Below are 9,680 nucleotides of genomic sequence, written 5' to 3' on the forward strand. Positions count from 1 at the left end.
AATAATTGCAAACATCTCTGACAGGGATTAATTATTATAACAACTCTATTTCCACAAGTTCTGTGAGAACTCACTTGGCCTATTAAACTCGTTCTCTTATTATCTTTGTTACCCAGAGGCCGAGCAATTACAAGCAAGTCGTTAGTCAACGGGTCACAATGTTTGAGGCTGATTAACGAACAAGACTGAGATCATATACTTGTGTTTCTATATATATTTATTATACAAACAAGTATATTATGTATATATATATATACGTAGGCTCTGTTATTCGCCTGAAAATTGCACCCTCGGGAAACGAAGAGTATCTCCGACGTAAGATTTTGTTCGATTTGTTCGCGTTTTACAAACGAGATCTACGGATGAGAATCGTTGGTACTGAAAGAGAGAAAGAAAGAGAGAATGATTTATGATCTTACGAACAAGGTAAAAAAAGAAATAGAGAATATTTTCAAGAGAGAAAGTATGTACTAACAACTAACGAGGAAACGCATTCGAATCTATGAATCTCGGATTTTCTGATCAATAGTTAACTAATCTTACTCAGCTGTCTTTTTTTTTTTTTTCTTTTTTTTTTTTTTAGAGAGAAAAAAAAATCGATCCTTCTTTTCTACTTTCAGTAGATTATTATTTTACACCGATATGAAATTTTTTTCCATTTCAATCACGTAATAATATTAAATGGTCCCTCTTGCAAAAATCCACTTAATGTTTTATATTTAAATCTTTGCGGTACAGAATTTTAGATAATAAAATAGAGTTCTATGTTGCATAGAAATTTGATTGAGTTTTGAATGAAACATAATTGGAATATTTTTTTATTAATAAAGAGATTACATGATGTAAAACTTAAAAAAAAAGAAAGAGTAATAATTTAACATTTGTAACATTTGTTGAAAATGTTACTACCAATTGTTTTGTATAAATAAGAGGAAATATAAATTGATGAGAATGCAACTATTGCAAGATTTTGGGATGGGACTAAAAATGTCCCACTATGCATTTACGGTGTATCAAAAAAGGTGGGACACTTTTAGTCCCACCGTGCTTCAAAGAGTTAATTGCATAACTTTCATCCGACAGAATTTTATGATTTTACAATTTCGTATACTGAAACATATTATTTAGCAAAATTCATTTACTTGTAATTAATCATAGAGAAAATGATAATTATCTTCCTCTCTCTCTCTCTCTCTCTCTCTCTCTCTCCGTCTCTCTCTGTCTTTCTTTGCGGGTATATTTAAAATGAAGATTGATGAAATGCCTCCGTAAGAGACGTAGCGGACTGACTGACAGTTAAAAAGTAAATTATATCTTAGAGCTTACACAATTGGCATTAAAATCAAGCCACTTGCCACCTTTTCTCGACTACTTTCTTTTTTTCATAGCATAATAATAACAAGACGAATATAAGAGAATATACGTTTATAAATGAAGGATAGCTGGTTAAGGAAGCAACCAAGTTTATTCCGTACCACGGTACTCGGAATTATCCTCTATTCGTTGGACACACAATCGCGAAACATACTACTACACGGACACACTATATACGTCGTCGTTGTTCGCGTGCATTTTGACTACGGTTTGCGATCGGTTAATGCATAATTTATGCTCGTGAACAGTCGCCTCGAGCGCGTGGGTGCTAACACGCACGCACACACACACACACACGTGTATACAAATACAAAAGTTGTTTCGTTAAAGCAAGTATGTTTTGCTAACTCGTCGTCGTCGTCGTCGTCGTCATCGTCGTCGTCGTAGGTAGTAGGCGTTCACTCGAGCTTTTTAACTGGGCCACGAAGTCTCTAGCTTGCAATTAAAATCGAAGAAAGATAGATCTATGTTTGTGTGCATATACTATCACCTATGCGGGTGCGCGTACGTTTGCATGGGCGCGTGTACGTGTACGCGAGAGAAACAATATTCGTTAGTGTTACCACCTGTTGCTCGTAAAGTATAGTTTTCTTTAAGTAGAGAAAAATAACGTACGAGGGGGTAGGGAGTCAGGGGGATGGTTTAATATATCCCATAAATAAATTCTCTCGTCGTCCCCCGTTCGCATTTCTCGCATCAAAAAGTTGATATACGTTCCCGTAAATGAGAAGAGGCCCTTGCCCTTTATCAAAGCCAACAACTCGATAGATTTATCCTCTAATGTCGTAACTCTGTGCTATCGTCGAAGACGTTAATCATACGACTGAATGAAATCATTCGAACTTTTGTACCCTCCAGTGATCAGGTTACCTAACAGAAAAGATTTATCGTTTCAAACTTATACGTATAAGTTGAACCCATTTTATTATACCAATTTATTCATTTCTATTTTTTTCTTATACAATTCAACTTATAGGAAAAATAATTGACTTATTTCAACAACTGTCAATTTGTCCAAACTACTTTCTTTTACTATTATTCACAATTTATTTATATTAATTTAATAGGGATGCCTCGCCACGCGTTGCTGTAACTCACAATCAGTCCGATACACACGTCTTTAAGTCAACGAATTACCTTATACCGATAAACTATCCTATCTTTCAAGTTGGATGAAACTGCACACAGTATGCAAAATTTGATTAAAATCGGTTCACTAGTTTAAAAGTCCATTGTGGACATACAACCTGACACGTAATTTTTATATATATTAAGATTAAAATCCAATTATCATTTGAATGATTTCAAAATTTAGATGAACATTTAATTCGATAGATTCTGACGTTAATTTAATAGTTTCAGTGAGATTTTGTTCTTTAGAAAAGAGTAATAAAAAAATATATATATATATATATATATATATAAATGTGTGTTAGGTTGTCGCGAGTCGAGCGGCCTTTGCGATTTCAGATCACGTAACGCGCTTCCTGAAATTAGATTTAATTGTGCAATGCACGAAGGTCGCGTACGGATTATTGTTAACGTTTTTGAAGCTCCATGGTTTAAATACTATGATAAAATACATTTTAGTTTCCTTTTAAAATCGAGTCTTCTTTTTTTCTATCCTTGTTAATTACGTACCACTTTTATATCTTCTAAAAGAATCTATTAGATCATTAGGATTATTACGATGGAAAATGTTTTATTTTAATTTTATTTCAATCTCGTTATACCGTCTTTTCTCAATTGTAAAATTTGTTCATGCAAAAATTGCGACTTGTTAAATCATAATGTAAAAAAAAAAAAAAAAAAAAAAAATAAGCCGAAGTGAAGGAAGAAGAATTCAAGAAAATACATTTATCGCAACGTGTAGGGAATCAGAAATTTCTTACGTGGGTGGTGGGTGGGTCACGGGTCATGGAGATGATATACGTCATCGTTTTTTCCTCTCTCTCTCTTGTTGTTTCGATTAATCGTTTAAAAGTAAAAAAAAAAAAAACAAGGAAGTAAAAGCGATGACCGAGAAGATGAAATCAAATCAGGTAGAAGTTCGTTCGTTCGTTCGTTCGTTCGTTCGTTAGTTCGTTGTTGCTGAACGATGATCCTTAAAATATATAAGAGGCTTGCTCTCATAGCTAGTCTGTAACTCGAAATACCGAAGAGAGACGCGCCTTTGGTATCTTGAATCTTCTCTATTTTAAGCGTGGCTATATCCTCACACCGTAAACGTCTTCCGTCGGTAGAAAGGAGAAAGAGAGAGAGAGAGAGTTCGTCTTTTCTATGTTAACCAATGTACGTTTAACCAATCACGATCAAACAACATCGTCTTTCGATATGCCCATTATTCTTTAAACATTATTTTCAAGTGAAAAATTCTTTAGAATAATCAGGGTGATTTGAAAATTGTGAAACGGAAGAAACCGTGAAACCCCGATGAAACAAAAATAATTAATTAATTAATCAAATTCAATATATAATTTAATTCTATATAAATTACATGTCACGTTGTTTGTCCACAATGGACTCCTAAACTAGTGAACCGATTTGAATAAAATTTTGCACACTGTGTGCAGTTTTATCAAACTTGAAAGATAGGATAATTTATATTTCAATTTCAACCCTTCTTTGAAGGTTTCACTTCTACTGTGTGTGATCTTCACACAATTTTCTGTTTTTTATTTTTTTTCTATAATCCGTTGTAAATGATTATGGTGGATGATCTCGTCTCGTTTCGTTTCGTTTCCTTTCCTTTCGTTTCGTTTCGTCTCGTCAGTAGGTCAGTTCAATAAAACGTACTTGCAATAATTTAACTTAAAACTCGTTAGAATTCCAGCATGAAGTTATGCCATTTATCAAGAATACGTCGAGCGGAAGCATGAAAGAAATTTAATAAATGATAATTAGAGGTTTTATACCACATAGAACATTTTATTAAAAAGGTGTTCTAAAAGAATTTATACATTTTTATCAGTTATTAGTTTAGTCAAGTTTAATCAAATCTTTTTTGTAATCACGGAAACAAGATTTAACTTTAAATCAATTCAAATTTTCTACCTGATAAATCAAATTTCACAAAATTTCGCGACAAAAAAAATGATACGAATTTTCGTAAATTCATAGTTAAGAATGTTCGAAGAAAATAGGAAAGATAATTTTTGAAGAATTAATACAGGTTGATTTATCTATCTATGGGGATGTTTAAATTTCAACGTATCAATGTTCGAACGTCCAACAAGTGAAAAAAAGGATAGAATGATTAATGGGAAAATCGAACGAATAATACACCATGAACATTATGGTCTCGCGTATCATTATCCGTTAAAGAGGAGACTAATACTTTTTATCGAACTAACAAAAAAAGAAAAAAGCAGAAAATTGTCTTATGCTCGTTTAAAGTTACACTTTCGATTTGCCATAGTTGGCAATGATGATGGTGGGTAGTGGTGGGTAGGTTTAGTTTCATACTGAAAGGTATCTAACGAACGAGTAATGAAAATGTTTCACATTTATAGTATAGATACTATTACTTACTTCCTAACTAATGCGAATCGACGTTGACATTTTTCTAAACCTATTTAATACCAAGATGTAACGAAGAGAGAAAATCTAAACGTTTTCTAATCGATATTTAATGCCCTAGGCTTAGTTAAACTCGTTAAATGGAAATCGTTCATTGGGAAGGTAAATGGAAGGGTGGAAGATTTACCATCGACCAATACCACTTTATATTTTATTGTATAGAATAAAAGAATCAAAGTTAAAATCTTAGTATATATATAAATTACGTGTCACGTTGTTTGTCCGCAATGGACTCCTAAACTAGTGAACCGATTTTAATCAAATTTTGCACACTGTTTGCAGTTTTATCCAACTTGAAAGATAGGATAGTTTATCGGTATAAGATAATTCGTTGACTTAAAGACGTGTGTATCGGACTTATTGGTGAGCCACAGCAACGCGTAGCGGGGCACCCCTAGTTTAATATAAATTTAATTTAAAAATTGGATTATAATTAATATTTAGAATAATTAAAATGAAATGAAAATTTCTTGTAGTTTTAATTAATAAAAATTGAAAAAATTAGTGTCAGCATTAACGGTTATATTATTAAATTAAAATTTATTTATAAGTTAAATTAAATAAAAATATTAAATGATGAAATATTAATTATGTTTATTTTAATTTTTTACTCGGTGAAATATAATTTTAGATGTTGATTTGCTATTACCATGATTAACTAGTTTATAATAATGATTTTAATAAAAGTATAGAATGCATTAGAAATTTATGAAAATAATTGTTAATTAATAGAAAGATTTCTTACTATCACTAGATAATAGAAAATATGATATACATTAAGAATTTAACGAGAGTATGTACACGTAATACATATATAAATATAAGGTAAACATTACTGAAAGCAAATCTACACAGTGTACGTAAACAAAGAGGTAGGTCGAGGGACAATGTTGCAATACTGTTCTAAGCACGAGATAGGTTACACGTATTATACACATATTCCTCTCAGAATTACGTGTATCTATTTAGTAATTAGAAAGATGATTGAATATTATTAGAAATTTATTAATAAGATATATTTTTAAAAGTATCTTATAAAAAGAAAGTACGTTTAGAGGCATCGATTAAAAAACATGTGACGGGTAAGAGAAATACAAACAAAAAAAAATGTGATTTATTTTTAAAAGAAAAGAAAGAAAAAAAATATCCTTTTTTTTTATTTACAGTCAAAAAGAAAATAATAATGGAAACTTAGGATTATTAATCGAATTAATGATCTTTATCATCAAGTGGGACGACTGGTTTTAATTAGCGATATCAGGATTTTTCATTTTTCGCGTATCGTTCGAAAATCGAGGAGAAAAACCCGAGATTCGCGAGAGTGAAAGAGAGAAATAGAGAAATGTCTCGTCGTCGACGTTTTCATCGCGATGGACCGAGGCGAGTGCAAAAGTGAATTTGCCAAGTGTGAGTTTGGTGAGTTGAAACGATCGATCATGCAGGCAACCACGACAGAAAGTGCCTCGCCCGGTGGACGAAGACTCTCACGAAGCTTTCATTCCTGTCTTCGTGGTGCCGATCACGATGATCTTGAATCAGGTATCTATCTATACATACACATACATACATAAGCGTATAATTGATTTAACCGATAGATATGTCTATTTCTTTTCATTTATTTCTATGTACTCTTCGGTCTAATAATATACGCATTTTTTTCAAAGATTTACACACACCCACACATAGAGATTTTTAATTAATAAAAAAATGGATAACGAAGCATTTTTATTATATTTTTAAAGTGAACATTTCTTTAGAATAATCAGGGTAATTTGAAAATCGTGAAATGGAAGAACGTGAAACCGATGAAACAAAAATAATTAATTAATTAATTAATCAAATTCTATATTTAAAAATTAAGTGTCACAATATGTGTTTGTCCATGTAATAATTTCGAAACTACCCAACTTATTTTAATGAAATTAATGTTATTTCACACGTGATTTTTTCCAACTTAGCACATTGCACAATTTTTATTTAGAGGTTATCTAGGTTCTGTAAGGTTCTTTCAATAGATGACACTGTATTACAATTCAATTATTTAGAAGCTTGGTTTTCTTTGAAGGTTTCACTTCTACCATGTATGATCTGCACACACATCTGTTGTTTTTATCGGATTTTCCAAAAGCTGGAAAAGATAAATTAATTGAAATAAATTGAAAAGAAATATCGCGTAATAAATTTTGGTCAAGTTATTGAAATATATATATATATATATCAACCTTACTCCAATTAGATCAATGTTTCAAATTTTACGAAAGAAATTTCTAACAGACGATTGAACGTAGTCGATAATAAAAATAGTATAATAATAATAATAATAATAGTAATAATATTTCTTGCGAACGAAACGAGTTTTATATGATTATTTAGAAATAATGTAAAATATCGTGTAAAGTATGTCTAACGGCAACGAGATACATCCTTTAAGAAGAACGCAAGTAGTTACGTTTATGGTTCAGCGAAGAAGGATGCTGTGTAGAGGGGGGGGGGACACGTTTACACACCCATACGCACACATATCTATATATATGATATATATATATAAATGTATATAAGTATTTCTATACAGATAGGTAGGAAGATCTCGTATGCCGGCACCCACGTGACACACATTCTCGGCACTTAACGCTTGATCTCGCTCGAACGAGGCGGATCGACTTTAATATTTACTTTCATAGCCAGCCTCCGTTCGCGACAGTACGCTTCTTGCTCTCCGATCTGTAACCAGAGAAACAGCCAAACGGATTATTCCGATTCAACGACCATTCTTCATCTTTATTTCTTTTATGTTACTTACTTAATGTCATTTTATTTGTTTTTATCTTTTCCGGTGCGTACCGTTGTCCAATTCGTTGTTTTTTTTTTATTTTTTTACGACAATCCGGTTCAAGTGTTATATATATATATATTATTTATTTTATTTCTAATTTGTGCGCGTGTGTGCGAATTAACATCTTTATTACCACTTTACACTATTTTTTATTATTTTTTATATTTGTGTGCGTTGATTTTTTTTTTTTTTTTGCTAATTGTACTAATATTTTATTTGTTTATTATTTGTGCGTGCGCGTATGTTTTGCATAATTTGTTAATGAAAGGAATGCGGTCGTGTGTTATGGTCGATCGTTCGTTATCGAAGGATTCACAATTTTGATGATTTTTTCGAGAAACAAGATGTCACGATACGTATGATCGTTCGCGATCAAAAATTATCGTCGCGTTTTCGCGGTCGATGGAAGTACAAGAGAAGAAGGAGGAAGAACGAGGAGGAGGAGGAGGAGGAGGATTGCGAGTTTTTGTTAAAGGATTCTGACAAAATGAGAATTCGATACGTCTCGCAGGATATCGCAACTTGTAATACCAAGCGTATGTATATACAATACATATATGTTTTTCAAACAAACCTTTTTCTTCGTTCCACGTTACATTCTTTTACCATTTACAAAAAAAAAAAAAAACAAAAAATGATGAACGATTTACCTACACAACGAGAATTAATCATTCGACAAAATAAAAACAAGAAAAGAGAATATTTTTATAGAGGGGACCGAGATCGTTTGGAGGTTTCGAGGGGAAGCACGCAGATGATGGTGGTCGTATATTAAAGAAAAAAAAAAAAACAAAAAATAACATTATATTTTTTAACCAGTTAAGTGTGGCGACGATCTGTGCGCAGAGAGTGCGCGCGCTCCTACGGTGTGTGTCGCGATAATCAAGCAAATGACGGATATAGTCGTCAAACACGCTTAACTGATTAATTATTCTTATGGAAATGTTGAAACCTAGGAAGAAAATGAAAAAAAAAAAATCAAAAAATTAAATTCATTATTGAAATCAGGTGGTGTCTTGGATGTAATAGAAGAGGAATCAAATGGTTCAAGAGAGAACAAAATAAAGAAAGAATGAAAGTAATGATACTTGAAACGTTAAATGTCGTCTATGGAGAGACGTCGAAAGATTGAAGGAAAGAGAGAGAGAGAGAGAGAGAGAAAGTAAACGATCGTTATAAATACAAAGTGTAGGCGCTATGGTGCGGCTAATAGGATAAATACACGAAGAGAGTCGGTTTTATTGGCTCATTGGATGAATCCTCTTCTTCTGTTCTTCGTTCCTCGAAAGAAACCCATTCTCTCTCTCTCTTTCTTTTTCTATAGCTTTTATTATGCAGTAGTAGATCCCTTAACGATTCTCATCTGGCAATTAACTTGCGCGCTCGTCTACTTTCCTGACTGTATTAGGTCAAAGTATCACGTTGTCTCTTTCTTTCTACCTTTCTCTCTCTCCTTCTCTCTCTCCCTCTCACTCTCTCATTTCGTATTTCTTCGAAGAAGAGAACAAAATTATAAAAGAGAACTTGAAAAGATAAATGCGTATAAATTTATACTTCAATTCTCTTGTTGAAGTATTCTCATCTTATAGGCCACCATACCGCTCCTTAATTATTTAATTAAATACGTGTGTGCACGCGTGTGGGTATGTATATATATATATAGTACTGTTTATTGTCATCCTTGATCGAAAGAAAACCAAGAAGCTAAAAATAATGTTTAAGTAATCTCATCTTCTTCTTAATATATATATATATATATATATATATAAATTATGTGTCACGTTGTTTGTCCGCAATGGACTCCTAAACTACTGAACCGATTTGAATAAAATTTTGCACACTGTATGCAGTTTCATCCAACTTGAAAGATAGGATAATTTATATCTCAATTTAT

The sequence above is a fragment of the Polistes dominula genome, unplaced genomic scaffold (genome assembly GCF_049000335.1).
Source record: "Polistes dominula isolate Pdom_NZ unplaced genomic scaffold, Pdom_raw_medaka contig_73, whole genome shotgun sequence".
NCBI classification, from domain to species: domain Eukaryota; kingdom Metazoa; phylum Arthropoda; class Insecta; order Hymenoptera; family Vespidae; genus Polistes; species Polistes dominula.